The sequence below is a fragment of the Anopheles coluzzii genome, chromosome X (genome assembly GCF_943734685.1).
Source record: "Anopheles coluzzii chromosome X, AcolN3, whole genome shotgun sequence".
In the NCBI taxonomy this organism is placed as follows: domain Eukaryota; kingdom Metazoa; phylum Arthropoda; class Insecta; order Diptera; family Culicidae; genus Anopheles; species Anopheles coluzzii.
Window position 1 is genome coordinate 8,548,366 of NC_064669.1, and position 16,376 is coordinate 8,564,741.

The following is a 16,376-nucleotide window of genomic DNA, read 5'->3' on the forward strand; positions in this document are numbered from 1 at the left end:
ATCATTACTAAACAATTAAAACGCCTTAGTAGATCAGTTTACTTCGCGGAGTTTAGCGTTTTGTGTGAACGTTGATTTACAAAAAAGTACGGGTTTCTGTTTCAAGCCAACAAGCTAAAAACTACAACCAGTTGGTACAATGTTCATCATCCGGGATTTGACTGCTACGGTCTCCCATATTGGATTTCACTCCTTGTGTTTCTTTTTTTGGTACTGTTTGAAATAAGTTATAATTCTTTTAATGATTTTTAAAATATCGATCCAAATTATGTTTAATATTTAACCTGACAAAATATGTGTATTTCAGAAAAAAGTGAATCTTTCATGAGCATGCCACGAATCAGCTTTTATTTATATATTTTTCAGACAAAAACAATCAAGGCTGAAAATTTTTAGACCAACAGTGTTCTTTTTTATGAAATGTTGACATGAGCTCAGCCACGAAGTGTCAAATTCCATATGAAAAAGCTGACTGATATCGTAAAACCCCCAAAGGTTAGAATTTATTTGACAATAATTTATCTTGATAACTTCTAGATGTTTCATTGACAGTTAAATAAGTTCAAGCTCAATTAAACTGAAACTCCTCATAGCAACAAAACAAAATAAACACCAAAGTAACGAGGCCGGGTAATATAAACGTATGTTAATTTTGGAGAAAGCAAATGTTTATTTGCGATTGATCAATGTTCAGAAAGGCATCAGCATTGCAGTTGGACGTCAAATGGTTGACTTATAAAAGAACAATGTTCCAAAGCACCTCAACATTGTTTACTTGGGCTCGTAAACGATGTAATATGGCAACCTTTTTTTGAATTAGAGCAGATGATACAGGATTTAATAATGAACGTAATCGTAACGTACGGAAAACGATTGTTTGTTGGAAGATTTGTCTGGTTTGTTCGATGAACAGTTTTTAAAACATCTGCGTAACGTATGAATCTGCCTGATGGACCAAAGAGTGCGCTGCCTTACTCAATAGATGCCTGTTTTTCATAAACTTTGAAGTGCAGCTTGCATACAACAATGAAAAGCTGGTACTGGTATTGGAGCTTCCAAACGAACCAATTTGATTTTCAATATTGTTTCATTTGCAGTTTTATTTGTTTTATTTTGTCACATTTAAAAGGCATAGTAATAGAGAAGTACATAAAGAAAAAAATGTAAAAAAAAATAGTAAAAACATCAGCAATTGTTTGGGGAAAAGCTGCAGCTTCAAAGCTGCCGATCCTTCAAACACGCTTTTTGCTCGCTACTTTATCACAGCTTCCAGCACCAGCTTTCGCGGATGAAAACCCCTGCCCTGCAGCGAACACAGGGTACAGTTTGCGTGCGAACGTTCAAGGGGGACATGCGCATACCAAGGCACAAAACTATACACACCCACACACGGTTACACGGAAAACAGATTGATCGGTTATTAAAGTGCCTCACTATGCTGCGAATAAAGTGGTTTCTCATTTGCCCGGTAACGGATCGCCACCGGTTCCGGTTAAGCAGAATTTGGCCGAAACAAAAGGAGCAACCACCCCAGGAATCGGAAGCATGGGAAATTCGACCCCAGCACAAACTGATTGTGTGCCTTTGATTTTGTTGGCGTGGGCATGCTGGGCGCGTTTGTTCGTCGTACTGTCGCGCGTAACAAGCGCGCCCGAAACCGTTTCCGGGGAAAGCTTAAAAACTTTACAGTTTCACTCTTTTTTTACCGATCGAGCAACACGCATTGCCGAGGTAATTGTTTTGTTCAATTGATAATAGAGAAATTAGATGTTCACACCTGCACAACTAAAACGCCGACAGCAGTTTTCGTGGGCGGATAATTGAACTGTCTAATTGCATCATTCGCTCCGCTTTGTAGTTTGGCGGATTTGTTTCAGCTAATCGATGACCGCCAATTAAATCCAGCTCTGCTGTGCGTACGCCGGAAGCAACGGTCGATTGGCAGCAATTATTGTTAAAAACTGTCAATCTAATAACAGTGAATAAAAGGACCAAAACAACATTTAATCAGTTACTTCCACACTGGTTTATTTATCGCAAGACGCCTAGATGTAGGCTACTCGCCGCACAAAATCAGCTTGTTATAGATAAAGCAACAGCTCGCCGGTAATGCTTTACGCTGCCTTTACCTTTGAGGCACACAAAATGGTGGGCAAACAGTGGTAACAGTGGAAATAACAAATAAACATCGAAAAGTAATCACACGATCGTGTTTTTATCCATGTGACCCCCACTCCCCTCCTGTCCTCCAACATGTCTGCCAATGTCAGTTGCAACCAATTATCAACCAATTGACAACAATCAGCCTACATTAGCGCTCTCCGGTGACCCGTTGCATGCACAGAACACTGTTAAACACGGTACACGGTTGCGGGAAATCCGATTACGGTTTACGTTGCTACTGGTGGGAATAATAGTAGCAGCAAAACAACAGAACAAAACACTCACACACACACACACACGTTGGCCGTCACAGCCGGAGGGCACCTTTAACCGGGGCACCTCGGGCCTTCCCCCGTCGAAGGTCAAATATCTGTCATATAGCTACTTCCGATAGGTCCCCGTCAAGCATACAATCGATAATTTCCACCTCGAGATGCAGCAGTGTGCCCCGGGGGCATCCCCAGGAGCTGGCTCGAAATCCCGCGTTTCGGGGTGCTCCGGCGTGCGGTAGCTTCCAGTTCGGTATCGCTGGCGCACAGGAAACGGTTCCCGCGGGGTCCGCTGCTCCGTGTCGAGCCTGTCGAGCTCCGGCCCACGGAACGTTTTAGGCAGCCCGGGCATGTAATTACGCCGGCACCGGTCTGCGTACCGGAGCCGGACGGGGTGTGAAGCTGTACTGTTTGGCCGAACGGATTGTGTGTGTGTGTTTTTTTTTTCTTCACTTTGCTGTATTGTGTGTAAGGTTTTGTCGAGCCCGTTACTGCATGATCGGGTCATGATCCGGTGCACCGGGGGCTTAAAGCTGGTAGGCAGGAGATGATTTGTAATGCGAGCACGCCGTAAACGCCCCTCACTGCCCCGAAAGCGACGGCGACACTCGAGCGGAAAGGTAAGCGAACACTGATCCGCTTTTTACAGTGCCTTTTTCGAACGCGTTTTTAAGCCAATCAACGTGAGTTAAAGCGCTAACACCATTAAGCGTTGTAAATGTTGATAGCTGTACAGAATTCATGTTGATTACTCAAGCAATAACGGAAAAGGAATTGCAAGCATTGTTGGGAGGGGACAGGGTATGTAATCATAGTGTGAAACAAACACGAAAATCTCTCACCTTGATATTACAGTAGGTCTTAAGATCCACCACATAGAGACCAGCAACTAGAACTGACTTAGTCGGATCAATTTCCAGGAGGACCAGAGAAGCCTACAATAGTGAACGAAAACTGGAGGAGGCTTATGAGATAAAGTTCTTTATTAGAATAGGCATGGTAGTGACTCACATTAAGCCTCGATCGAGACGACAACTTCAATTTAGAAAATCTTGAAGAGTTACAGACACACCTGTTCTAGCGAAATTAAACACCTAGTCGAGATAATCAACTAACACGGGCAGTGGAAAATGAAGAAAAATAAACCTCGACAGACAGAGATATGATAGCTAAAAGAATAGTCGTTATGTAACCAAACACAAAAGGCCCAAATAACTCATAAAGAGCTGGACTACGCGTCAGAATACTAAGAACTAAGTCAAACACCGGAACTGAAGGCCCTAAAGGAAGATGTATGCCTGGGTCCGGAACGAGATCCTAGTTGTGGATAAAAGCAAATGTTTAGCCGAAGCAGAAACAGAAACCAGCACCAGGCAAAAGATTGATGCAGGAACATTAAATTCTCATTTTCTGCTGGATGTTGTAGGCCTAGTCCTTAAGCCATGGCCGCAAAACCTTGTAGTAGGCGCGAAGGCTCCTATTCGCGGTGGTTCAATTCCAACTGGGAGCAAAAACAGACGCCTTAATCATGTACATCGTTTTCTTACAACAGAAGAGTTAGTTTATCTGCAAGGTTTTGCCCAGGATAGTTGGGATCCCGGTCACGTAGTACAGTCGTCAACTCGTACGACTTAACAGCACGGTCCCCAAATGGGCCGTGCCGCCGTACGTAGGACTGACTATCCTGCTATGGGGGGGGGGGGATCCATAAGTCACTGAAAGCCAAGCCCACAAGTAGTGGTACAGGCAGGCCTTGCCGACAACGCTTGTTGAGCCAAAAGAAGGAGAAGAAGTTGGGATCAAGGATCAAGCTTGCTTCCAGAGAGTTCACATCGAGACTTCAGGGTCAGAAATGAAAACTGAGACCTGAGACGCCAAGAAATGAAGAAATGCAAACAGGAAAGATAAAATATTATCACTGATCGAATAAAAACTTCTATGACGTGTCGGAACATTAGGAAACTATAGTTAAATAGGAAACTAAGGTGCAATCAGGGCCAAAAACTCCGAGAAATAAGATCCAGTAAAGAATCCCGAATCTGTAGCTGGAACAAAATTGCTTCAATTGTGACTATCTAAATAAATGTTGTAGGATGTATCTTCCAGCACTGGATGCAACAGCTCCAAAACACAAGGACTCTAACTGTGGCATATAGCAGCGAAGAAAACTTCAGCTCACGTCCTCTAGACACTGGATTCGACAAAGTTATTTGGGTGTACATCCAAGAACCAAGACCAAAAATACAAAACTCCATTTTGGAATCAAGATACATCAAATGTTTTAGTGGTATCAAGGTACTGAAATAAGAACAAATAGCATACCCTATTGAACATATCTGAATTCTTGCTATTCTTGCTGACGCCCAAGATGGATCCAGGATAGCTTAAGTATAATAGGGGAAGCGAATACTGGGACAAGATCTCTCACCACATTGTTAACTACCAGCAAAGCAGCTAACGAGCTGCTTTCAACGAGCTGGGAGGGTCGTCTGACTTCAAAACACTCGTCCGAAGAGCCACTGGCCCGCAACGGACAACGCATTCCGTCGGCAACACCACGAATGAATCTAAATGCCGCCACATGATAGCTTCAGCCAAACTGTTGGGCTTCCCGCAGGCAGCAACACTTTCGCGCAGAAAATATGGCCCCAAAGTAGCTGTTTACAAGACCAAAAATTGGGTGAAAAGCGAATCAAAAAGCCGAACCGAAATCATACACGCGTAGAACGTGGGGGGTGCACACCAACAACTCGCTGCAATTCCCCACGCCGGAACGGTACAGGAAGCGGAAACAGAGGACACTAAATGTGAATAATATTTTGATTGTATCGGGCGCGCAGCATGTAACATAAAACCATCGAAAGAAATTAACAAGCGCTAGCAATGGAAAGGGAGAATGGTGGGGCGGGGAAGTTTTGGTACGATTATCACCTCCTTCATCCCCGCTCCAAGTACATCCTATGCGAATGCGGTTTCGATGCACATTGATGTTTTGCGCTGCCCCGTGGTGGCGTGTTTCAAAACAGCGTGAAAATAAGGGACGCAGGTAATAAAACAGGTAGGGAACTGGGGGGGGAGGGGGGGGGGGTTAGTAGCTAGGAGGTGAAGAAGAGATAAATATTTTACTCCAGTGATAGGCCGCTTTGTGCTGCTGCTGGGCTCCCCAGGACTCATCGTTTGTGTGCGATGTTATTGCTGTTTAATTCATCAAAAGGTATCTTCTTCTACGCTCGCCCCCCCCTCCTTGCAAGGACTGCTCATTCCATGACCGTTTCCCTTTTTGTGCATCGAGGGGTTTTTTTTTTATTATTATTACCTTTTTATGTTTCTTCCTCTCATCCCCTCCGAACGACTGCGCTTATCCGCTTGTGTAGGTGGACAAGGGGATGGCATTTGCGGCCCTTTATCCGACTGCATACACACACGTGCGCATACACACACACACACACATGGTGGAAGAAGTGGATCGATTCGAACCTGGTGCTCTAAATCCACTGTTCCGCATCCCTTGCTCCTCTTCCCCGGCCGGCATCATCCACGCGATAAATCATCGTGCGCTCGCTCTCGTTGGCTGTTATTATTCACCGCGCGCCACACACACACACACACACACACACTGTCCAATTTTCATTTCCTCGGGTGGTTCGGGAAAGCCAAGGGACGCAGGGATGGGGAACCCCTGTTTCGAGGGAACGGTGGCGGGCTGGAGGGGAGCTATAGAACAGTGAAATCTTACACAAAGATAGCTTAGAGCCGGTAAAAAATTATGTCTCTAATTTCAATCTACAAACACACACACACACACAGATACTTGGTGAGAGGGTAACTCCGAGGGGGGAGGAGAAGAGGAAGCAGGAAGCAGCGGCAGCAACAACGACAGAACAAAACACAGATCTGGATAGACAGTATAAAGCAGCAACGGCAAGCAAGACAACCAAAACCAAGGGGTGTGAGTATGTTTGTGTGTTGTTGTTGTGTGTATGTGTGGATCTTTTTGTAGTTATTGTTGGGCTGTATTTTTGTTCGAATGTTTTTTGCTTCCTCTTCATATCTCTCCCCCTCATTCTCTCTCTTTCTGTATTTATTTGTGTGTGCGGCCTGTGGATTGTGGAAGCATAAACGGAACACAAGCAAAACCGCACCCTGCATCAAGACGAGACACGAAAAAAGGGAATTCCATGTGTGTGTGTGTGTGTGTGTCTCCGTGTGCATGTTAAGGGTGCTCAAGTGAGCAGCGGGGTTTACATAGTTCCGTTACCAAATTAACTTCTGGCGTGATCCCCGATAAACATACTTGATTTAGCGATAAAGTTATAATCATTAATTTGAAGATCTCAACCCACTGATGAAACGAGTGTGCGTGTGTGTATGTGAGAAAGAGAGAGAGAGAGAGAGAGAGAGAGAGAGAGAGAGGGAGAGAGAGAGAGAGTGAGAGGGTGCACACGTTTGTGATAGAAAAGTCCTTTTTCGTAGCTCATCACCAATTTGCGGAGGCTTCCCGTTGGTGTTTGTTGCTGTAGCAGGCTCGGAAGTCGCTTGTGCTCGGCAGTGAAAGCAACTTATTATTCATCATCTTTTTTGCGCTGCTTCCTTTGCTGCTTTGGACGTCGCTAGAGCCGCGATGGGAAGGGCTGATAAAGCCGATGACACTAATGCAAATGTGCAAGCAGAAACGGCAGAACCCGCCGTGCAGCGTTATCACTGCGTGGCGATAGATTTCGCATGCTAATGGAGTAGTTTTGCAATGCAAATTGCATACTTGCAGGAGTGTAGTAGGTCTTTCGATCGCTTTTTTACGAACAGACAGGAAGCACTTGAAAGATTTGATAGCATTTTTCAAAACAGTTTGTTGGCCTTCCCGCTGTTGCCCATTGCTTTCTATATGCTGTTTACTCTAGGTTGGATTGTGGAATGGACACGTTAAATGGAACCTACATACTGTTGCCATTTTATACTTTCAGCTACATTTACTTTCTTGATCTTTTTTTTCCTTTTCTTTTTTTGTTAGGTTAACAATGTAGTAACGCTATTCAACTTGATTAGTTGTTACGTTTTTCATCAATTTCTATCACATGTAGTAGGTGATTTTATTCTCTGTGATTTGCTTTTGGGTCAAAGTCTCATCTGTAACATTGTTCGCGAGATTCTTGAAAATTGTGAAAGTAGTGAAATATTCCAGTTTTGGTGTTTGTTTTTCTTATTGTCTTTTTTTAGCACATTATAGCTAGTTCTCTATATTTTTCATTTTTTCATGTTGTTTCTTTTTAACTGTATTTTTGCATTTATTCATTTCATTTTATTCTATATTGTTTTTCCTGTTTCGTTTTATCATATCTATGATTTCTTTGCATGTCCTCTTTGTCCCTTTTTCTCTTTCATTTTCTTCTTTCGTTTTGTTCTTTCTATTTCCTTCCTTTTTGTGTTTACCTTTTTAGTAACTTGAGTACGTGGACACATACAGGCTTTATACAGGCTTATTACGTTTATTCTTATTACAGTTCTAAATACTCTTATCCATTAAAAGCTTTGGAGATGGACCAAGGGTCTCCAAACTTTTCAGTTCGCAGACAACATCACATGGCAATTCAAGCTTTTGAGGGCCATTTCAACATGTTACCTTTAATTAATTGGAGAAACGTTTGATTTCGATTTGATAGGAAAATGCTAACTGAATTAGTGGTTTGGTCTCTGTAGCGCACCCCCGAATCTGATCCGACTCCGGTTGATGTTCATCCGTTTCCGACTCCTGCAAAACCGGAATCATTAGTTCTGCTCGGAGTCGGAGTCGTTCGGTATCGTCCGATGTCTTACTAAATCGTCCTTTCTTTCTAGGAATAGCGGTTTGAACCGACCGAAATCATCAGGCGTCGAGGTTGGAGATACAATGCCTGACCAAAAAAACATTGCGCTGGCCGTCTCCGGACGACTTCGACTGGTCCCGACTTTGGTCGACTCCGACAGACTCCGGACGGCTCTGGGCGACTCCGGACGACTCCGGCCTACTCTGACTAAGGCCGGTTCCCGACGACTCCTACTCCGGACAACTCCGAATGACTTCCGATAACTTTGGATGACTCCGACTCCGGAAGACTCCAGGCGATCTCGGACGGCTTCAAACGATTTGAAACTGCTCCGGATAATGCTGGACATAGCCATCCGCAATATAGACTCTCATGGGTCGCGGTTTGGACTACGGTTAGGAGAACCTTTCGAAAGAATAGAACCACATGTGGCTACTTCCAAAATGAAATTTCACGAGCTCAACACGTTTATCTGTTTGTTAGTAATGTCGTCAAGTGCTCTCGTACTTGAAAGAATGTCATTATGCGTTCAACCAGACCGTTTTCTTTTCCATCGATCAATCTCAACAAGTACTCCTTTATTTGTATCATCCTTTTGTACCCTCGTTGCAAACGGCAGGGGCAGGGGCAGATAAATGCAAAAGTAATTATGTATGCTAAACGCCTCTCCGCCGATGCTCAGAACGATGCCAATACCAGTCGAATAATGTCAACTCCCTTCCCCCCAGCGCACGATGTCTCTGCAGCTGATGCCGAAGAAAGAAGCGCTCCGAACTGTGCGATAAATTGTTAAATCTCGGCAAGCGACCGCAGCAACGGCAGCGCTTTAGCAGCGCTACCCCTAAAACCACAGACGGGTGGTTCCTCACGGGGACACTGGTTTGGAAAAACTAATCAATTATGATTGAGCAAGTGGGTTTTCATCCTTCACTATCTTGCTCGCTCGCTCGCTCTCTCTCTCAGTAGGTCCTTCAGTACCCCTGTGTTCTTAACAACAATAAGAGGCCACCTAACAAAACAAACATGGCACTCCCGGGGAATGGTGTGGTGCGGCGGCGGCGGCGGCGGCAGATGAGGAATGATGAAAGGCCGTCGCTGTACGCTCCATTTGCATGGCAGTGGGAGAAATTCCGCCCGACCCCTCGAGGTTCGCGCGAGGTCAACCCTGTGCCGGAAAGGGATGGACCCCGAACCGCGGAGCGGGAGGAAAAACAATCAAGGACAGATGGCAAACTCACTACATACACTGCGCCGGAGATTGTTGGTAGCAGATTGCGTTTTTCTTTTCGTCTCGGGTGCGCCGTTGTGACTGCTTTGTGCATGCTTGTGCCCCTTCCGCAGCCCTCGCAGGCACACTAGTTAAAGCGCTAAATTGCTGCCCGAACAGGAGCACGAGGGTAGAGCAGGTTATGGGAATTCAATGGTTTTGTGTCCTCGCTGTGTACGCATCCTCTCGCCACGCCGCCCTGCAGAAGCACTGGCATGGTTGCGAGCGGCGAGTGGAGTACTGTACTGTACTGGTACTCCTTTTTCCCAGCCCCCGGTGTGAGTGTGAAGATGTGTACGAGCCGCGTGTGTACGCCCTTGCAGCCGGGCGGTGAGCGCTGCGGCCTCGACCATGTAATGAGCGGCACGTGGCACCGAGCGGCAGTTGATTAAATATGTTTACAGTTTTGATTTTTATTCTCCTACACTGGTTTTCTTTGCTTTCCTGTTGCGCCCGGTGGGGACGGGACGGGGGTGGTAATCGACAGTACAAGCCGTTTAGGATAAGTGATTAAAACGCATTAGGTGCGTTTGATTGATTATAATTTAACCACAAAAAAGGCTCAAAAGAGAAAGTATTTACGTTCTGAATCTTTATCCACTGTTTGATTTTGATGACTTGTTTCTATTTTATTACGATCATTTTGAAACTATTATTTTTTTATGATAACTATAAATAAAATAAAAATAGTTTTTCTCATTTTTTACAGCCGTTGCCGCTAGATTTTGTCTTTTAAGCATCAAATTTTGACGGTAGATTAATTGTTGTACTTGAACCTTACGACTGAAACTGTGTGTTCCAAAATTACTAGCTACAAGTTAAAAAATTAATAGTTGAATTGATGCATTTTAAAATATACAAACCGCTAATGGTAAAAATTGGTGTAAAAATTGTCTATAAAATGTACTAAATTTAATTAGTTTTTTTTATTACAAAAAAACATAAAAAAACGATCAAACAATCATTTGAAAAGTAAAACTGTCGTACAAATCTGCTCAAATACCTTCTAAATCCAACAGTAAAAAGATAAGATAATAAGAGTAAAAAAAACTTGACATTCAGATAAAAATTGATGCTTTAGAGCAGAGATGTCAAACTGATGGCCCGCGGGCCAAATGTGGCATTTCTGCATTTCTGCTTCTATAGTACATGTCAGTCAATTCCGCACTCCTGAAATATGAAGAAATTTTCGACTCCGCTGGTTTCTATACGAATTGTCAGACCATGTATCGTCCTGTCGGTTTTTTTTCTACCTCCTCTCTATGCATGTATGCATAAAAAATATAAGAATTGCAAAAACTGTTTTAGTCATCGAAGAAAAATCAATCATAATTATGTTGATGAAACTGAGCTTTAAACTCCTAATTGAACTGAGCTAATTTTAGAAAACTTGTTAAAATCAATGTTATTTATTATTTATTTCCATTGTTTACTATTTTTAATTACAATATAATGGAGCTCTGATTGATATTAGACCTTTTGTGCCTTTTACACAGTTTACTGGATAAATTTAACAGTTTACACGTCATGATAGGATCATGTTTCAGCCATCGCATTAGAGTAGCCTAAGTAGCCTGAGTTCTTCTGCAGGGAAATTTTTTTTTGAAAAAAATCCCTGGTCGCATTAGGGACTAAGAACAAAATAATAACGAAGGATAATATAGCCTCAACCTTATCTACACTAATCTTTCCTCTACTACATACATTTATAATCTAGTCTACTTACATTAATATAGCCTATTTACTAGTCGCCACTGACTGGACGTGCAATTTGTTTTATACTTTTCTAAAAGTAGATCAGCATATTGTATTATTTTTATCATATTTGTTCTTAGGCGAATGTCACTACTATGCCAATGTGGTAAATTAAGGATTCGTTCAAGAAATTAGTTTTGAAACACTTGAATTTTCTTTAAGTGTGTAGTGGCACTTTTTTCCCAAACTGGGTATGCATATAATAATATAGGATTTGTTTATAAAGCAAACGCTTATTTTTTAAGTTTAATTTTGATTTCCTGCTAGTAAAGCTATACAGAGATAATGAGGTTTTTGTTGCAGAGAGTATTCTATTTTCAATATGTGTTAAGACCAATGTAAATTGTGTTAAACCCTTTCCGATGATTAAATTTGTTAGCATCAAATATTTGATGAACAAATCTTAACAGAACCAACTCACGATTTAGGTGCACACAGGTCAGGTGTATTGGAACTAACGCGTTAGTTATGGCTAGTTTTTGCTCATTATGTTTGCGTACTGAATCTTGTTGGTTGCCATAAAACTTTGCAAATGTTGGAAATATCAGAGGCCTATGACCAGTTGAAAATAATCTACTACAGCTCTTTTTTGTTTACTTTTTTTTACGTGAAAGATTTAACTTTTGCAACGTAACTATCATCCCAAAATGAGACGACCAGATCTGCTTATGATCTGATTTTTGTATCGAATAATATCAGGTAAACACTACGGCTACGGCCCGTGCTACCATTTTCAGTGGCATTTTGGCCCGCGGGGGTCAAATGAGTTTGACATCGCTGCTTTAGAGTCAAAAATTGCTGCGCACTGTCAAAAATCGATGCCTTAGGGCAGTGATGTCAAACTCATTTTGAGTCGCGGGCGGGTTTGTGCAGCTTGCAGTTGGGTTCCAGTTTTAAAATATGTAAGAAAAAACAAACACAAAAACAAAAACAATATGTTAATTCAACAGTCAGGAATGATGTGATGGTTGTGGAGATTCATTTGATTTTTTTTTATTATTTAAGACTTATCCTTGGACCTAGAATCAAGTCTCCAACGTCAAATTTTCCACCATACATCTTTCATTATGTAGAAATGAGAGTACATCAGGCTTCCTGAACCTCGGATCAGAATATCAGTATAAAGGTTCTGAAAGACTTCCATTTCGCTGATTTGATGTTTCGCATATTTTATCCGATAACAAACGTTCAAATTTGAACATATTGATTTTTGTTTCTGTTTGTTCCATCAACAAACAATGCACACAAAAGGGGCAAACCTTGGAAAGGGTTAGCCCGGGCGTCTTCGACTTCGCTTCGAAGCAACAAATTCGCACGGACCGCGCGGAGTTGCAGAGCAAATCCAACCATTTCGCTACGTCGCAGGAAGCGCACCTCTTCGAGCAAGGGGGTGGTGGTGAGCTAGGGGGGGGGGGGGAGGGGTAGGTCTAGCTTCCGCACTTCGAGTCGCCAAAGGAAGGTTCGGGCGTACGGTTTAATTAAGGAGCAACATCCGGCTTCGGCACTTGCGGCACACCTAATTGCCGCACGAGCACCGGGTCGGGCCGGGCGAAGCCGGGTACAAAGCCCCGCCGGAAGGTAAAGGTTTAGACAAAAGGGTACAGGGGAAGCGTGGCGGTGTGTGTGTGTGTGTTTGTGTCGGTTGCTTCATTCGATCAAATTAATAGCCTCTACTTGCCCGGCAAGAGCGACGCGCGGGCACTACGGCGGCCGAGGTTTTGTGCGGGCAGGGATGGAAAAGGCGTGTTGCCTACCTCGCAGGCGCACGCGTGTCAAGATTCATTCAATTATGAAGTGCCGTTAGTCATAATATATCAAACAGCCGCCGGGCTGCTTGGAGCATACACGTCCGTACACGCGCGCGTGTGGGTGTGCAGGCAGCATAAAAGGGCCGGGCCCGGTTCCCGTTGCCATCCGTGCGCGCATACAAGCACAGCGAGCGCAGGGGGACGTAATGGCGATACTTGATATAATTACTGCATGTTTATTTGTTCCTGTAATTGATACATTACAGGATTTGCCCGCCGACGGGATATGGGGACCTCGTCTTTCCCAGCCTGCCTTCCCATGCCACTTGGGCGCTCGCTCACGCATGGCCGTGTTTTGATCTCGAGCAATCACTCGAACACACTCGACCGACCGCTCGAAACGGCTCGAGTGCATCGAGTGGAATATTGAACCGATTTTGAGGTATGTGTGTGTGTGTGTGTGTGTGTGTGTTCCCCCTCTTTTTATTTTCTGTTGGTCCTAAACGATTCGAAACAAAACCCAAAAACCCAAGGAAGGGTGGAGGAAAATGGCATATTCCCAGGCGTCACACACACACACACACACATCGTCACCGCGCCATAGGACGGTCCATTTCGCGGCAGATCTTTTAATGCAACCCTCGGGAGCCTCCCTTGGTCGTGTCTGTTTGATGCGGTTTGGCCGGATGATGATGATGATGGTGTGTCTGGTGTGTCGTGCAGCCCGGCGGATAATAGCGACCCGCAAAGAGCGTCGGAAAAACGGCAGCCAGCCGGAAGAAATCAGCCCCTTGGGAAGTGGCTTGGAAGCTGTCATATGGGCTCTTTGCGCTTTGCGGAAACAAAGAATTATCACTCAATTTAGGATTAGGATGCGAAGCCGCACCGGTGCTAGCGAACAGCCTCAGCGAGAAGCAGATAATGCAATGCACTGTGCACCAACAACAACAGCGGGAGCGAAAAGAACGATAGCGAAACAAAAAAAAATCGGAAATGATAGGCGACGAATCGAATTCCCGGTGCGCATCCTCGACGTCGAGGGTGATCGTGGAACGGGGGTGGAGGACGGAGCAGCGTACGGTCAACAGTGCGGCCCGAGCCGGAACATGCGAAACATCTTTCCCGATTTGATTGATCGATGCATTTCAAGCGCGATTAGGCATCTGCCGCGCGTAATTTGATGCGCGACCTGACAGGTAAATGGCTCGTCGCATAATCCTTGCTCGAGAGTACAATGCCACGGTTACAATTACAGCAGTATTTGGTTTATTAGCATAACAGGTTGGCTGATAAGTCCCCGGTCAAACAAAGAAAAACACATTTTTTTGTCAACATTCGTTTTTATTATTCAACATAGTTCCCTTCAAGAGCGATACAACGATTATAACGACCTTCCAATTTGTTGATTCCATACCATTGATTGGTAGTACTCCTTCGGTTTTACCTCAAAATAGGCCTCAGTTTCGGCGACCACCTCTTCATTGCAGCCAAATTTTTTCATATTTCATATAATATTTCAAGAAAGAGTGAAAATGTCTTCAGATAAAGTTAAATTAATGTGAAGCTAAGGTTGTTTTCACTCTTTCTAGGATTGTCAGCATATTAAGCCAAATCATGCCCTTAAACTAGAACTTACCTGTACCTGTAAATATTGATCAAATACACTCGAGAAAGCCTGCCGATGTACTCAATTTAAGTGAAAAACTTCCTAAACATGATAAGCTCGGAGCTAGACAACGACATCCCTGGTACGATATGTGATCGTTCTCTCCAATTTCATGACTTCGCGGATGACATCGAAAAGCTGGCAGGATACGATGAATGGGCCATGTTATGAGGATGCCGAACTCATGACTCAACAAGAAGTTGTTCGACAGTGACCTCCAGTTCGACACAAAGCGCAAGGGAGCACGGCGCGCTCAATGGCTGGATCAGATGAAGCAAGACTGGAGATGATCTCTGTTGGAGAAACAGAGAGAAAGAAAACGTGAGAGAATGTGATAGAGAGAGATGATAACGCCCATATTCTTGTCCAAAGACCTACCCAAGTATAGTAAGTTTGAGCTCGCGCTGACCAGAGTATCCTTCAAACATCGTTAAGGAAGGTCATCGTTTTGCCGAAATAGGTAGATCCTGAATTGGACACTGTTCCAAAGCGGGCTTATCGACAATTGATCGTCCAGGCGATCATAGAAACCCTTTAGAGGTTTCCCATACTAGGAACGTTGGATTTTAGAGGCCTTACCTTGGGTAGAGGGACTTATCCAAATTCTTTAAATGAGGAGTCGAAAGATGTAGAAAGGGCACAGTTCTATCCTGACAATCCGAACGAATCTGATCCGCCATGATCGATGGTGGTTTTAGTTATACTCAATACAAGTTATGAGGTTAATTCATTAGCCTTTTGGTTAGTGTTTTTGTTCTGATTGAAAGTTTTTGTTTTAACCTTGTTAGTTTTGTTTGTCTTTCGTAGGTCCTTGTCGCTTCGAGACTGTTGTTGCTTGTCATGTATAAGCTATTTCTGCTTTGTGTTACGTTGAGTAAATTGTTCGAATTGAACAGTGTCTATCTTTGCCTACGCTGTCGTTTTGGCGATAAGCTGCTATGTGTTCTCGATTCACTTATGTGCTCTATTAGATTGCCTCAATTGTTTTTTGTAAGAATTGTGTGGCCTGAATTCTTCCGGGTGTGTTGCTATGGTGTGATCTGATTTGTCCTACTATATTCTGTATAGCAGATATCCTACACAACACTTCTTGTCACATGCTCGGAGCCGCACCTGAGATCTGAGCAAGTCTGCATACTTGCTCGAGATTGAAGAGATTAAACCGTCATCAAGTAAAGGGGTTTTCACCTCATGTAATACAGTCTTCGCCTCTATTCCGACCTCTTTGCAACAGGAGGGAGTCGAGCAAGTGGGCTAAATGTACCAAACAAAGCTGAGCCCCCTTCTATAATACACCGATTTGGTGTATATATCTTCTGTCAAATTTGAAAGTTGATTGTCAGTACCTATTGTGGCACCGTTTATCGATTATTGCATCGCAGATTGAAGTGAGCTCAAGCATTACTCTTCAATTAAGGCGACCTGTATCGATACGAGCGTCACGCGGTGCAAGCTAATGCAATAGCCAAAAAATGAAAAGCAACAGCAACAACATAACAAAAGACACAAGTTTACCCATTCCACCAAGCAACGCATCCGGTGACAACCATTTACCAGCGCCGTGTTACACTCTGTGCCGAAATCGGGACCATCCGGTGCATGGGCTCACACCTTTTTTGTTCGATGCGTTTGGAGATTAAAAAACAAACTATCATCTTCAATTTCTGCCAGCCCCGCACAAACAACTCGATGACACAGATCCCTGCC